This window comes from Paramisgurnus dabryanus, chromosome 24 (assembly GCF_030506205.2).
Source record: "Paramisgurnus dabryanus chromosome 24, PD_genome_1.1, whole genome shotgun sequence".
NCBI lineage: Eukaryota > Metazoa > Chordata > Actinopteri > Cypriniformes > Cobitidae > Paramisgurnus > Paramisgurnus dabryanus.
In genome coordinates, this window is record NC_133360.1 from 11,858,066 (window position 1) to 11,873,447 (window position 15,382).

Below are 15,382 nucleotides of genomic sequence, written 5' to 3' on the forward strand. Positions count from 1 at the left end.
CATAACTCACTAGACCTGGGTTCAAGAATAGAGCAACATTTATCTGATTAACCGTGAAGCTTTAGACAATGCTTAAATAAACGTTGTTTCGGTATAAACAAGGATGACAGCTGCTGTTGCAGAATTTTTAAACAGAATTTGGGTCAACTGGCATTGCAACACACACTGCTAAAATGTAACGAGACTAGTTAGTTTTTTGTCTTTTATTTTGAGTATATGATTTAAACTTCACATCCACAATTAGTTGAAGAAACTATAGTTGTTTACTAGGAGCAATAGGCTATATGCAACACGCATGAAACATTATTTTTGTTATTACAATAAAAAAAACAATAAAAAGTACTGTTTTTTTATTTCAACTAAAATAAATACATTTTGGATTTTAATGGATTATGGCTACTCCTTATAAACGGCATACAGAATGCATACGGCAAATAAAGATTTTTTTTTATAAATATATTCAACAAACGTATCCACTGTCGGACTCCATACAGCTCTAATACCCTATCCTTAACCTAATAATCTTGACAAACTATATTGTTGCAAAGCTCAAAGAGTGTAATTTCATATTTCATTACCATTTGGGGAAAAATATGACATGAGAGTCTGTTTCTAGTGATGGGAGAAACGAAGCTTTTCGAATCTTTAAATCAATTGAACCAATTGCTTCGCAAACTGATTCAGTTTCGAAATGTTCGAAACACCATACAGCTGGCGACACCTGCTGGTTAAAATAGTGTAAAAGCAGCAAGATCTGTCCAAACATTTTACACTTTTTACAAAATAATAGCAAGATTGTTCTAAAAATATGTTTTTAAGAAAAGTTAATTATTTGATTTTATTAAGACATAATTAAAAGTGTATACTGTGTTTTTAGTTTTAATCATGGCAAACATATCATTAAAATAAACTCCCTTTTTAATTATGCACATTTTTGTCATTAAAAAAAAGTAGACAAAATAGTAGTGTTATTAGTCAGAAGGATGAATGTTTTATGAACTTTAATAATAAAACTGACCCGAGTTTACCTACACTGGTCATTTGTTGAGTCCGAGTCACCACTCCCCCTAGTGGTGAATCATCGGATTTTCGAAACAGTTATGACGTAATGAAGCATCGTTTCAGTTGTAGTAGACAAAAGATTCAATATTGATCAAATTGTAGTTTAAAGATGCATAATTAAAATTTGATATAATTCAAGTGCTGTAAGTTGTGAATTACCCATAAATATGTTATTTCCAGAATATGTGTTTGAAATGGCACCTATAAATGTGTATATCATTTGTTTTATTATATTTAAGTAATAAAAATAAACTTAACGTGGGTACCGGGTAAAGCAAACTACGGGTGCCAATATCATTAAGGGATTATTAATATCACATATCAATAATATCCATTACAGGATTCAATTTGTTTTAGTGGTGGTATTACTCATAAATCACCATTTATAATTGTTTACAAAAAACACTTTCCCCTTGTTAATTTTTAAGGTAACACTTGCTTTTATTGATTTATTAAATGTAAGAAATAATACATAGATTAAACACTTAAGCTCCAGCATAGAGCATTGTAAAGAAGATGTGTAAAAGGATCCTGGTTGTTTCATATCTTGTTACTGAATAATCATAATAACATACAGCAGACATCAACTAATCAGCTTGTTCAATGCATTTTTTTAGTTTACCTGCCTGCATTCACCAACCGCTAGGGGGCGAAAATCAACTTGGGACAAATGGGAGATTGTATGAGGTTCATCTGGTTCATTTCTGATTGGTTAACAAGCTATGGCGTCACTTAATTCTGCAGGCAGCTATGTGAGACTGCTATGATGTCTGTTCAGGAGAACTTACTCAATTTTTTAAGGTTCATGTGTAATACGAGGAACAGTAATTTGAAATAAAATTAACCAAAAAGAATATTAAAGATATAATTTTGCTTTTTTATTTTTATTTATAACGGCAAATTAAGTGCGGGATGTAGAGCTTGAAATATGTGAATATAAGTGTATTTTTTATTTATTTTTTTAAATGTAAATACAAATGTATGTAACGTTACTCATTGATTATGTTCGTGCGATTTTGTGTTTTTTTTATATTTTTTGTGTGTGCGCTGTGTATTATCACAAAAGAAAAAATATTTAAAAATGTTAATTTGTGTAAAGCATTAAATGTTTTGAATCGAAAACCATAATAAACAAGCATTAACTGAGGTGAAAATGTACATATTATTACACGTATGTCTATCTTTCTGGCTCTGGCTAGGCATTTTGGCTTCGTCCAATCAAAACCTAAGGTGTAAAAAATGACAACCCGTTTACCCAATGATTACGCTCCCTGGATATTTAAAGTTCTCAAACCTTATCTGATTGGACAAACAAAAAAAGCCGGTGTCATTTTGCTCAGAAGAAATTGACGGAGCAGGAAGACATGACTTTTCAGTGATAAGAATTTATATTTAATTGAAGATGAACATGATCGATCATACTAACCGGAAGCGCGCATGTAAACAATGGTGGATCGTTCGGGAATTTCCCCCAATTTTCATTGTTTTGGATTAACGTGGGATGCATTTTGATGGACCCTTACTGGTGTTTCCTGGATTCGTTTGAAATTATCAGAACCATATGAGATGATATGTAAGTAACGTTACTAACATTCATATTAATAATATTATTCGGTCCGTCTGCATCATTTAATCCACTCCTGATTGCAAAAACAAGATCAGAACATAAACAAAGTACAGATACCCATAGATGCGCCCGCCCACAGGCCGGTGCGGGTTACGTTTAAATTATTGTGTTCAGTTTTTTACACTTTTTGTGTTGTGAGATTTTATTTTAAGATTTTTAAAGTGTCACGACAGCCAAATTACGTCAAAGTACCGCGAGAGCGAGTAGTGAAATCATACGGAGGAATCGCTCTCGCGGAACTTTGACGTCATCTGACTGTCAGTTCTTCCAGCGCTGCATGAAGTCAACCAAGCCTTTCTTGAACAAAAATTCACAAATTACAACAACATCAATAATTGTCACTAGACTTGCTGATATAATTTTAACAATATTTAATTTAGATTAAACTGGATTTGTACATTTGTGGAAAAACCCTGTGCCACGGCCTATTATATGTCGATGTGCGTCAATATTATGTTAATAAATTATTTAACCACTTCTTATTAACTGTGCAACTTAAACTTGAAATAGATGCTAATAATGACAGTAGACACTGAAAAGCTATTGATAAACTTCTAAGTAAATGTACAAAGCACATCGTTTTAATTAAACATTTATTTAATTATTTTAATAACTATATGTAATAAATAATAAATATTAAAGTTATGTATCTAATTAATATTTACTAAATCATTAATTGTCACATCTTCAGCCTTTTTGCCACATACTGCATAACAGTGACGCAGTTGGCAGCGCTGCATGAGCGTGTGGCGTGTGCCCAACTAGGTCCGCTTTTATGCAAATACTTTTTGCTCCCGTTCCGCTTTTCTGATTGGTTATACAAGCTATGGCGTCACTTAATCTACAGGCAGGCAGCTATGTGAGACTGCTATGATGTCTGTTTAAGATGACAATATCACCAAACTTACTCAATTTCTTAATGTTCATGTTTAAATACGAGGAATAGTAATCTGAAATAAAATGTACCAACATAATATTAAGGATATAATTATTCTTTTTGCCCATTTTACCTTTTATTTAAACAGTGCTAGAGGAGAGGACAGAGAGGAGAGCGGGGTAACTTATGGAAACGGCAAATGACCATGAGTCGGGAATCGAACTCGGGTCGCCGAAAAGTGCAAAAGCACCACATGTCCAAGCGCTGTCCACTAATAGCACCATCGGCTTCGACGGTTATAAAAAGGAATGTGTTATTTCTTTTTGTGAAATAAAAAATACAGAAAACATGTAGCCTATGGTTACACCAAATGAACTGTTCAGTAACACTTCCTCTTTATTTATTTACTTATTATGATGATTATCATTGTTGATGTTGTTATTATCATTTCTATTATTTCAATCTTCTTTTCTTTTGTGGTTTTAATGTAATTTTTTTAATTAATTACTTATATATTAAGTGCGGGGTTTAGAGATATGTGAATATAAATATATATATATTGAAATGTAAAAACAAATGTATCTAACGTTACTTATTGATTCTGTTCATGCGATTTTGTGTTTTTAATCTTTTTTGTGTGTGCGCTGTTTATTATCACAAAAAAATTAAAATGTTAATTTGTGTAAAGTATTTAATGTTTTGAATCGAAAGTCATAATAAACAAGCATTAAATGAGGTGGTAATGTACACTATTATTAAACGTATGTCATCTATAACACTTACAGTTATTTAAATGCATATCTGGTGACAATTTTTACATACATTTGAATTATTCTTCTTAAAAGCTCAGACTGAAATATACAATGATCCCCGTTTAAATCTTTGAATATTTGTCTCTATGTTTGCTACCTCATTTATTTCAAAACATTTTAAACTTAAAGATTGTAAATGGATTTTTCTATGATAAAAAACAAATGTTAATGTCTAACACAGTTTGTAATGAATGCGAATCTGTTAATAAACGAACATTTGCCTCAAAAGATGTTACATTTAAACTCATAACAATCCAATTTTTATTTAAAGTTAAAACCAAGCATACTAATACAATAATAAACGTCCATTTTCCGGACAAAATATATGGCGTTTTATTTATTTATTAAGGTCAACACAAATAGCAAGCAGTACAACAAATACTGACGTGTAATTATTAAGCATAAATAATATAATATTTTAAAAGATGTGATCATTTACTTTTCAAATGTTACAAGAAAATATATGAAGGGGGCTGTATGCAAAATTAAACTTTGGACTTGAACTGAAGGGAATATTGTTGAAGATTTTTTATCTAATATAGAAAGATAGACATTTCACGATAAAACTTATATTTATAAAGTAATTATAAAAAGATATATTTATAATGAAAATATATTATATTTTGTTAAAAAATATATGTTTCTGTTTTGTGGTTGCCATAGTTTTACTACAGTAACCATGGTTAATTTTCGCAAGGGTGACGCCGCAATGCTGTGATTATTACGTCGAGTTTCAGAGGCTATATAAGTCAGCGCGCCCTTCATTATTTCGTGGGTTTACAGTTCGGCGTGTTTTGGTACTTTCTCGAGTCCAAGGCTATTTTCAGCGTTTTTCGTGCTTTTTTGTGGTGTTTGTTCTGCGTGTTTGTTTGTCTTGTGGATTTTGTGTTTATCATGAGTCCCGTTATCGTTGTTGAACGAGGATCGCGGAGCTGTCTTTCAGCAGACGAGTTTCTTGCTGAGTTGGACAAAGGGTCGACTCTCCTGTTTATCAAGGAGAATCGGCCCACTGTTTCAATCAGCAGAGCCGTTTCTGCTCCTCAGTTCATCGAGCCCTCCGTACCTGTTTTACAGGAGGAGGCGCTCGGTGAACCGAGCAGTCCGCATCAGGATGCTGAGGCTTCGGTGAGGTCCGGTGTGATCACGCCACCTCCTCCAGAGTCGACAGCAGCAGAGGAAGCCTGTAAGTTCATACATTTTCACCTGTAATCTGTATAAGTTCAACATTATCTGTGACTGATGTTCAAACAAAAAAAAAACTGAGTGAAATGTGTGTGAGAGAGAGATAGAGACACCTTTAGCCAAAGGACTTTTTAAATGATTCCTTAATAATTCCCTTATGAATAGTGATCATTACTTTTTGCAGTTAATGTAGTCTATATGGTTTTTGTAGGATTGATTAACAATAAATGAAAATTTTCTGAAAATAACAATTATTTGAAGTTTTGAAGTGTTTTGCTGTCCTTTACCACACTGACACTGAATCTCAGAATGGCAATCCTGGACGATATGCTGGATTAAATGATGACGCTTGGATCCTTAATTCGTATCTGTTCTTTTCACTTACAGGTCCAGAGGAGAAAGCCATGGATGAGGATGAAGACTTTGAGGAGGGGGGGTCAGAGTCTTCGTCCCACCATGAGCTATCTACCGTGTCTGGTACAGGCTATGACACCAGCTCTCTCACCAAAGGGTAACATAAGACTTACACAACATTAAAACTCTTTGTAATGGATGTCTGTACTTATGTGTCTTATATCAGAGCTGTCCATTTCCAAGATTTTAGCTCTAATTTACTGACTTATTGCTTTGATATATTTTCAGGAGTTCCTCTGTTGTGGACATCTGTAGGGAGGTTGAAGCCCTCAGCATCCAACCAGCACCTCTCTCTCTGCCTTGGGTCGGCCGGGTCCCCAGAGCTGGAATGAAGCTACCAGCTCCCGTGGAAGGTGTGGACAGACTTGATTTAGTATATTTGTGAAAATCATTTTGTTGTCATCAAGTTGTTTCATTTAACCTCTTTGCTTTGTTCTCAGAGGGTTCTCCGCTGTGGAGTGACCTTTCTGACACGGTGGACCACAATGCTTCATTTGAGGTGTCCACACCTCCAACCGACAAGGCAGCCGGCACATATCAGGTGAGATCCTGTCTGCTTGTGTCACCTTCAGAGAGTTTTTATAGAGATGAATTATGTAATTTCAAAAGTAAAACATCACATTTCAATACCAACCAGAGTGTTAACTGATGATCATGTGATTTCAAGGAGGATGCTCACGACTCGGTGACATCCGAAGTGAGTTCATCTGACGGAGCCGCCGCTCCTCAGACTCCTGCGGTGCCAGAGGAAGCCTGTAAGTTCATACATTCTCACCTGTAATCTGTATAAGTCCAAAAAGATCTGTGACTGATGTTAAAAAAAAACACTGAGTGAAATGTGTGTGAGATAGAGACACCTTTAGCCAAAGGACTTTTGAATGATTCCCTAATTATTCCCTTATGAATACTGATCATTATTTTTTGCAGTTAATGTGTGGTCGATGTGGTTTTTGTAGGATTGATTAACCATAAATGAACATTTTCTGAAAATAACAATTATTTGAAGCTTTGAATGTTTTGGTGTCCTTTACCACACTGACACTGAATCTCAGAATGACAATCCTGGACGATATGCTGGATTTAAGGATGATGCTGGGATCCTTAATTTGTATCTGTTCTTTTCACTTACAGGTCCAGAGGAGAAAGCCATGGATGAGGATGAAGACTTTGAGGAGGGGGGGTCAAAGTCTTCATCCCACCATGAGCTATCTTCTGTGTCTGGAACACGCTATGACACCAGCTCTCTCACCAAAGGGTAACATAAGACTTACACAACATTAAAACTCTTTGTAATGGATGTTTGTACTCATGTGTCTTACATCAGAGCTGTCCATTTCCAAGATTTTAGCTCTAATTTACTGAATTATTATTTTGATATTTCAGGAGTTCCTCTGTTTTGGATGACTGTAGTGACGTGGAGCCACTCAGCATCCAACCAGCACCATTTCTGCCTTGGGTCGGCCGAGTGGTCCCCAGGGCAGAAATGAAGCCTGCAGCTCCCGTGAAAGGTGTGGAGGCACTTGATTTAGTTTATTTTTGAAAATCATTTTGTTGTCATCAAGTTGTTTCATTTAACCTCTTTGTTTCGTTCTCAGAAGGGTTTCCGCAGTGGAGTGACCTTTGGTTTACGGTGGAACCGAAGGCATCTCGTGAGGAGTCCACACCTCCTCCCACAAATCCAGCCGGCACACATCAGGTGAGATTCTGTCTGCTTGTGTCATCTTCAGAGAGTTTTTATAGAGATGAATTATGTAATCACAAAAGTAAAACATCACATTTCAATACCAACCAGAGGGTTTTACAGAAACTTACACATAACCTAACTGATGATGATGTGATTTCTAGGAGAATATCAAGGACACGGAGACTAAAGATCTGAAGGCGAGGGCAGAGACTTTAGTCTTCGATCTGGTCCGTTTCTCCGGATGCGGATATGTTTCCGCAGAATTCCGGTAAGGACTCACAGATCTTCAGTTGTTTTGTTTCAGTAACATTTTTTGTGTTTTGACTTCCAGCGATTAAGTAATGCTGATCAGATTGTTAGGGAGCCGAGATAGTTTACAATGATAATTTTTCTCCCATGCAGATTCAAGGTAGGGCAAAGTTTGGTCAGCTTTGCCCTGACCTCGGAGGAGGCATGTAGTCTGGTGAGGAACACACTGGACAGGGAAATGCTTCGACTCCGGAAAGAAGAGGAGTGGCCCCAAAAATTGATTCATCTCCACCGGTTCATCAAGAGGTATGAAGATCTTGCTTCTGCCACATCTGTCAAGAATGCTTTTCATTTGTCAAACAATGATGATAACAAAAGTGAACCAGTACATTAGAAGTCATACAATTCAGATTGATGTCGTGCTTAAAGAGAATCTTATTAATGTATTCAGTTTGGGCAAATATATTCTTCCATTTCTTATAGGTTTAGTTATAATATGTTAGTTTTGCCTGTATGCAAAAATAAACAGCAGTTGCTTAAGCACTAAAATCATTGCAGAAATGGTGCACACAGTTTTTCATATGTGTTCCTAGGTTTCCCATGATATTTGTTGGCATGAAATGCCAACTACCTTCATGGGTCCTCGAGGATCTGGACGAGGATGAACCAGTTGAGGTCATCCCTCCTCCTGCTCCTGCTGACCCTCCAGCTGAGGGCCTCCTAATACCTGCTCCAGAGCCTCCACCAGGGCTTCTCTTTTTTCCTGCTCCACAACCTCCAGCCAAAGCACTCCCCTTACCACCTCCTGCACCGGCTCCACAGCCTCCAGCAGGGGTCCTCTCCTCCCCTCCTCCTGCTCCTGCTCCTAGCGACCCTCAAGCTGAGGGCCTCCTGGTACCTGCTCCAGAGCCTCCACCCGAGGGCCTCCTGGTACCTGCTCCAGAGCCTCCACCCGGGCTTCTCTTCTTTTCTCCACCTGCTCTACAGCCTCCAGCAGTGGTCCTCTCCTCCCCTCCACCTGCACCTGCTCCACAGCCTCCAGCAGGGGTCCTCTCCTTCCTTCCTCCTGCACCTGCTCCACAGCCTCCAGCAGGTGTCCTCTCCTCCCCTCCACCTGTACCTGCTCCACAGCCTCCAGCAGGGGTCCTCTCCTCCCCTCCACCTGCACCTGCTCCACAGCCTCCAGCAGGGGTCCTCTCCTCCCCTCCACCTGCACCTGCTCCACAGCCTCCAGCAGGTGCCCTCTCCTCCCCTCCACCTGTACCTGCTCCACAGCCTCCAGCAGGGGTCCTCTTCTCCCCTCCACCTGCACCTGCTCCACAGCCTCCAGCTGCAGTTGCACCTCCTCAGCCCCAGGCGCCTCCGTCCTCTCAGGTAGATTGTAAGCATTATCAGTGAAAATATTAATGAAAAAGTTGTAAATGTATTAAACATGATTGTTTTATTTACAGCAAAACAACACAGACGCTGTGGAGGACATGGAGGTTGAAGACGGTTCATCTTCTCAGTAAGTTTATCAAAGTCTCTCTACATCCATCTGTAACCAGTGTGGTATTACATTTAGCTGTGTTTTTAAATCTTGTACAGTAAACACATTTTTTATTGTTTAAATGTTTGCAGAAACAGTTCTTAACGATATTTGTTAATGTGTTTTTAGACCTTCACCTCCAGATGGCTTGGCAATTCCGGTTGCGCCTCCTCAACCTCCGCCTCCGTCCTCTCAGGTAGATTGTGAACATTATTAGTGTCAATATTAATGAAAACGTAGTTTCATGTAAATGTTTTAAATCTCTGATTGTGTTACTTACAGCAAAATACCGCTGACGCTGTTGAGGGCATGGAGGTTGATGGTTCATCTTCTCAGTAAGTTTATCAAAGTCTCTTTAAATTCATCTGTAACCAGTCTAGTATTAAGTTTAGATGTGTTTTTAAATCTTTTACAGTAAACTTTGTTTTTTTTTATTGTTTAAATGTTTTCAGAAAAAGTTCTTGACAATATATTTGTTAATGTGTTTTTAGACCTTCACCTCCAGATGGCTTGGCAACTCCGGTTGCGCCTCCTCAACCTCCGCCTCCGTCCTCTCTGGTAGATTGTGAACATTATTAGTGCCAATATAAATGAAAAAGTATGTAAGTATATTAAACATGATTGTTTTATTTACAGCAAAATATCACAGACGCTCTGAAGGACATGAAGGTTGAGGACAGTTCCTTCTCTCAGTAAGTTTATCAAAGTCTTTCTAAATGCATCTGTAACTAGTGTGGTATTACCTTTAGCTGTGTTTTTAAATCTTTTACAGTAAACTTTTTTATTGTTCATATGTTAGCAGAAACAGTTCTTTAACATTGTACTAAATGTGTTTTTAGACCTTCACCTTCACATGGTTCGTCGGCCGCAGTTGCGCCTCCTCCAGCATGGGTCCTTTTCTTCCCTCCTCCTGCACCTGCTCCACAGCCTCCAGCAGCAGTTGCACCTCCTCAACCTCCGCCTTCGTCCTCTCTGGTAGATTGTGCCAATATTAGTGCCAATATAAATGAAAAACTAGTTTCATGTTAATGTATTAAACATAATTGTTTTACTTACAGCAAAATAACGTAGACGCTGTGGAGGACATGAAGGTTGAGGACAGTTCATCTTTTCAGTAAGTTTATAAAAGTCTCTCTAAATTCATCTGTAACCAGTGTGGTATTACATTTAGCTGTGTTTTTAAATCTTGTACAGTAAACTTTTTATTGTTCAAATGTTAGCAGAAACAGTTCTTACAGTATCTTTATTTGTATGTGTAGACTTCCACCTCCTCTTGCGCCTCCTTCTCTGCCTCCGTCCAGGAAGCGTCGGGCTCCATCTCCTCTACAGGTAGATTTAAACTGAAGCCTTTAGCTGGACTTAATGTTAATTTCAATTTGTTTTAATATACGTGTATTAAATCTTGATTACAGCAAAATAATGGAGTCAGAGATGAGGTGGAGCCGACGCCAAAGAAGGCCAAACTGTGCTTAACAGCAAGCGATCTTAAAGCTCAGTAAGTTTATCATTGTCTGTCTGTTTTAGACTTTACCTTTTTTATTTGCAAAAATGTTTACAGAAACAGTTCTTGACAATATATTAAAATGTGTTTTTAGACCTTCATCTCCCAGTGGTCTTTCGGCCGCATTTGCGCCTCCTCAGCCCCAAAGGCCTCCGTCGTCTCAGTAAGTTTATCAAAGTCTCTATAAATTCATCTGTAACCAGTCTAGTATTACGTTGTTTTTAAATCTTTTACTGTAAACATATTTTTTATTGTTTAAATGTTAGCAGAAACCATTCTTACAGTATATTTATTTGTATGTGTAGACTTTTACCTCCTCAAGATCAAACGCCTCCTTCTCTGCCTCCGGCCAGGAAGCGTCGGGCTCCATCTCCTCTACAGGTAGATTTAAACTGAAGCCTTTAGCAGAACTCAATGTTAATTTTAATTTGTTTTAATATACGTGTATTAAATCTTAATTACAGCAAAATAATGGAGTCAGAGATGAGGTGGAGCCAAAGCAAAAAAGGGCCAGACTGTTTGGGCCATTGGATGAGGTCACGCCTCTTCAGGCCCAGACGTCCTCTCAGGTAGATTTCACCAAAGCCCTTAACATTATTAATGACAATTTCATTAGGAATTTCATTTATTAAATCTATGATTGTTTTATTTACAGCAAAATAAAGCAGACGCTGGGGAGGTGGACTCTTCTTCTGTTTCTCAGTAAGTCTTTATTTTAACCTTAACCTTTGTTATATTACATTAAGTTTTTGATTTGAGATCTTTTATGATGTTTTAGATCTTTTAGTGATCTTTTAATTGTTTGCTGATGCAATTCTCACAATACTTTTATATGTATTTATCTAATCTCAGTCAGCCAATCCAGCAAGTGCCTCCTCCCGTCTCTCCTCCTCAGCGTCGCTGTCTTAAGCGTTCGGCTCCTTGTACTGCACAGGTAGATTTATATCAGAGCTCTGAGCAAAACAAATTCGATAAAAAAGTTATTTAGTGTCTTAAATCTCTGTTTGCTTTCTTTGCAGGAATTATCTGAAGACATGGTCTCTCCATCCAAAAAAGCAAGACTTAACGGATTGATTTAAAAATATCAAGAAGAGGAGCTCCAATCTCACCTCCTCAAACCCCACCCTCATGTGGAGAAAATAAATAAAATATTTTTTTATGAAACAGAGAATAGTGCAGAAAACAAACATTATTTGTGACACATTCATTATGTTTATTTATTGTGACAAACTTAAATGTAATGTAAATGTAGGTTTTACCAAAATTTCTTTCACCCACTAGAAAGCAAGCTTACTGTAAACCTAATAAGACAAAGACCCAAGTTAGGTTGAAATCACTGGGAGAGAAACTTCACTTAAGTGTCTCTGTTCTCCCTTAATTCTTATAGTAACACTAAGCAGGACAGATCACAGATGAGTTCAAGCAGTAAACTGTAAACTAACTTAAAATCATCTTCTAACAATCTGATTACAAGCTTAAAAGATCAAAAGGTTTAGAAACGTCCCCCTACAGCATATGACATATAATATATGAGATACTGACCGTGAATCATTTCTGAAGGGTTTGTTTTTAATAAACACAGTAAATAATATTTTATTTACTATGTAAAGGTGAAAACATCCGTAAGGTTTACACTGTAAGAGAGATCTGTATATGAAGTGTTGAATGTTAATGTTTGTATATAGCACATGATTCACATTGTTTTCTTTATCACATTGCATGCAGGGATCTTGATGGCCACATAAAGGAGGTGACCTATAAAGCAGCACAACATTTTATTCAACTGTTTCAGAGGTAAGTCATTTGATTAAAAATGTTCCTTTGTAAAGTCACCGTTTTATTATTATGAGTCATTTAAAATGATAAACATCCAGTGATGCTCTGAATGAACTGAGATTTCTTCATAAAAACATTAACACAGTGTTTCTGCTCATCTCATGTTATTCTTGATAGAGTAGTATTGCATCCTTTATCTCTGAAGAGTGTTTAGTTTTATGAGATTTATAAAAGACAGATCAGCTGAACCCCTGGAGGTGAACCGCAGACGGAGCGAGTCAAGAGTTTAGTTAATGACACTAAGCTTCATGGGACGTCTGCGCATGCGTGCACTTATGATGAGGGTTCAGCAGGCGTGGAAGCACATATAATAATGTTAAAGCAGTTTTATTACATTTACAGTTGCAAATATCAATTGCTGTCTATCTCTGTCTAAGAAAATTTATTTTTTTATTATTTGAAAATAAAATATTTTTTAATAAAATTTATTGTTATGTGATTTGTTATTGGACTAAATATTGTACATAATTTTGTTAATTATTAATATATCTTTAAGTATCAGTGGATGAATAAATTTAACACAAGTTAATAAATGTTACGACACAGTACATTTCCACATCAATTGTGTTGATTTATAAACAAACTCATCACTCTCTTTAACTTATTAGATAATATGAGATGAATCTGAATGTGTGTGTAAATACATTGTCATTATATTGAGGCAAAAATGTTAACATATGATACTTAAGTGATAATGCTGACATGATACAGTAAATGGGTATAACAGATAGAAACACGTGATGCTAAATAATAATTGATTATTTAATAAGGGACAGAACAGAAGTTAGGCGTGTGCATTTAAAGGGATAGTTCACCCAAAAATGAAAATTCTGTCGTTATTTACTCACCCTCATGTTGTTATAAACCTGAATAAATGTCTTTGTTCTGATGAACACAAAGGAAGATATTTTGAGAAATGTTTGTAAGCAAACTATTCATGGACCCCATTCACTTCCCTGGTAGGAAAAATGTATATTATGGAAGTAAATGGGGCCCACAAACTGTTTGCAAACATTTCTCAAAATATCTTCCTTTTGTGTTCATCAGAACAAAGACATATATTTAGGTTTGTAACAACATGAGGGTGAGTAAATGATGACAGAATTTTATTTTTGGGTGAACTATCCCTTTAACACTGACCCACACAATGACACAGGTTCCATCCTCCACTTCTGTCACAGCAGATTATTCGATGCAAATTAATTATTATTATTATTATTATTAGTGTAGTGTACTGAAAAGCATTACACAAAATTATTGAAAATCATACCTGCTATTATTTACTTATGAGATATTGATCAAAATATCTCCAGCATGACACTTTTCTCTTTATTAATCTGACTTTTGATTTCTTAAATGTAACACATGATGTATAGATAACACTAAAGATCCTGTGAAGTATGACAAAGATGTGTAATATTCTTCAAATAAGAAAGGATTGTCATGTCGGTTATGTTGTATATAACATTATTGAAGTACGTTCTGCTACTCAATACTCATAAATAATAACATGATCATCATACAGCAGATACTACAAATAATACATTTAATTATTAAATAATTTATACTCAGTTAATGCAGTGATGCATTTTATTCACTTTTTCATTTCAAGTCAATATAACTTTTTATGGTTTCCCTGCCGTGCATTCAGCAACCGCTAGTGGGCGTAACAACAACAAACTAACGGCACGAATAGGAAACACAGACAGAGGGAGAGAAAGAGGGAGACTCCTGGAGATTCATCTGCTTTATTCCAATAAACTACAAGCATTTTCATTTCATTCATTCATAGAGGCTTTTCATTGTGAAAGGTAAGACAGATTGTAGGTCTAAATTTTTGTTAAACATTCAATTTAAAGAGTTTATTTTATATAACTAGGATATGAAACACATATTTTTATCGTAATGCATTACTGTAAGTAAAAGTAGCTTTTTAGAATCAGATGTTTAGTAAGTTGTATTTTAAGAAAATTGTTAGTTTAAAATTGTTAGTTTAAGCCTTGTTAGTTGCACTCGCACTGGTTTCGGTTTCGTTTCTTGTTAAATATTGGTTTCTATAAGCCTTTTGTTTCTATTAGTTTGAATTGAGCATGACTCAACTCGTGTACCCTGACGTAAAAAAATCATGGTTTAAAGTTATTTTGTCAAAATGTTATTTATTTCCAACAGAGACCATTATAGTTTCATTTAAACCAATAGAATTCCCATTAACCTACTAAGACCTGATGTCCATATATGTGGACATCACATTTTTTGTTGTTTGCGCCATATGATGTTTTCACTTAATTTCCTAAAAAATATATATTTTTTGATGGATAGCAACAAGAGCAGTGGGTATTTACTGCCCTGGGAGCTTTACCAAGTTGCCTTAATAAAGGCCATTTATAACGTTTATTCGTTATATCTTAAAAAAGCTACTGGGAACGTTCTCTCTAGGTTATTATAAATATAACCTACAAGGAACGTTCCTAGAACGTTGGTTCCCAAAAATATTAAATCATAAGTAAATCATAAGAAAAAGGTTTATATCACTACTTATATTGATTAATTTAGGACTACAGTCTTATTTTTTGTAAGTAATTATGCACTGATACCGATACTGGTATCGGG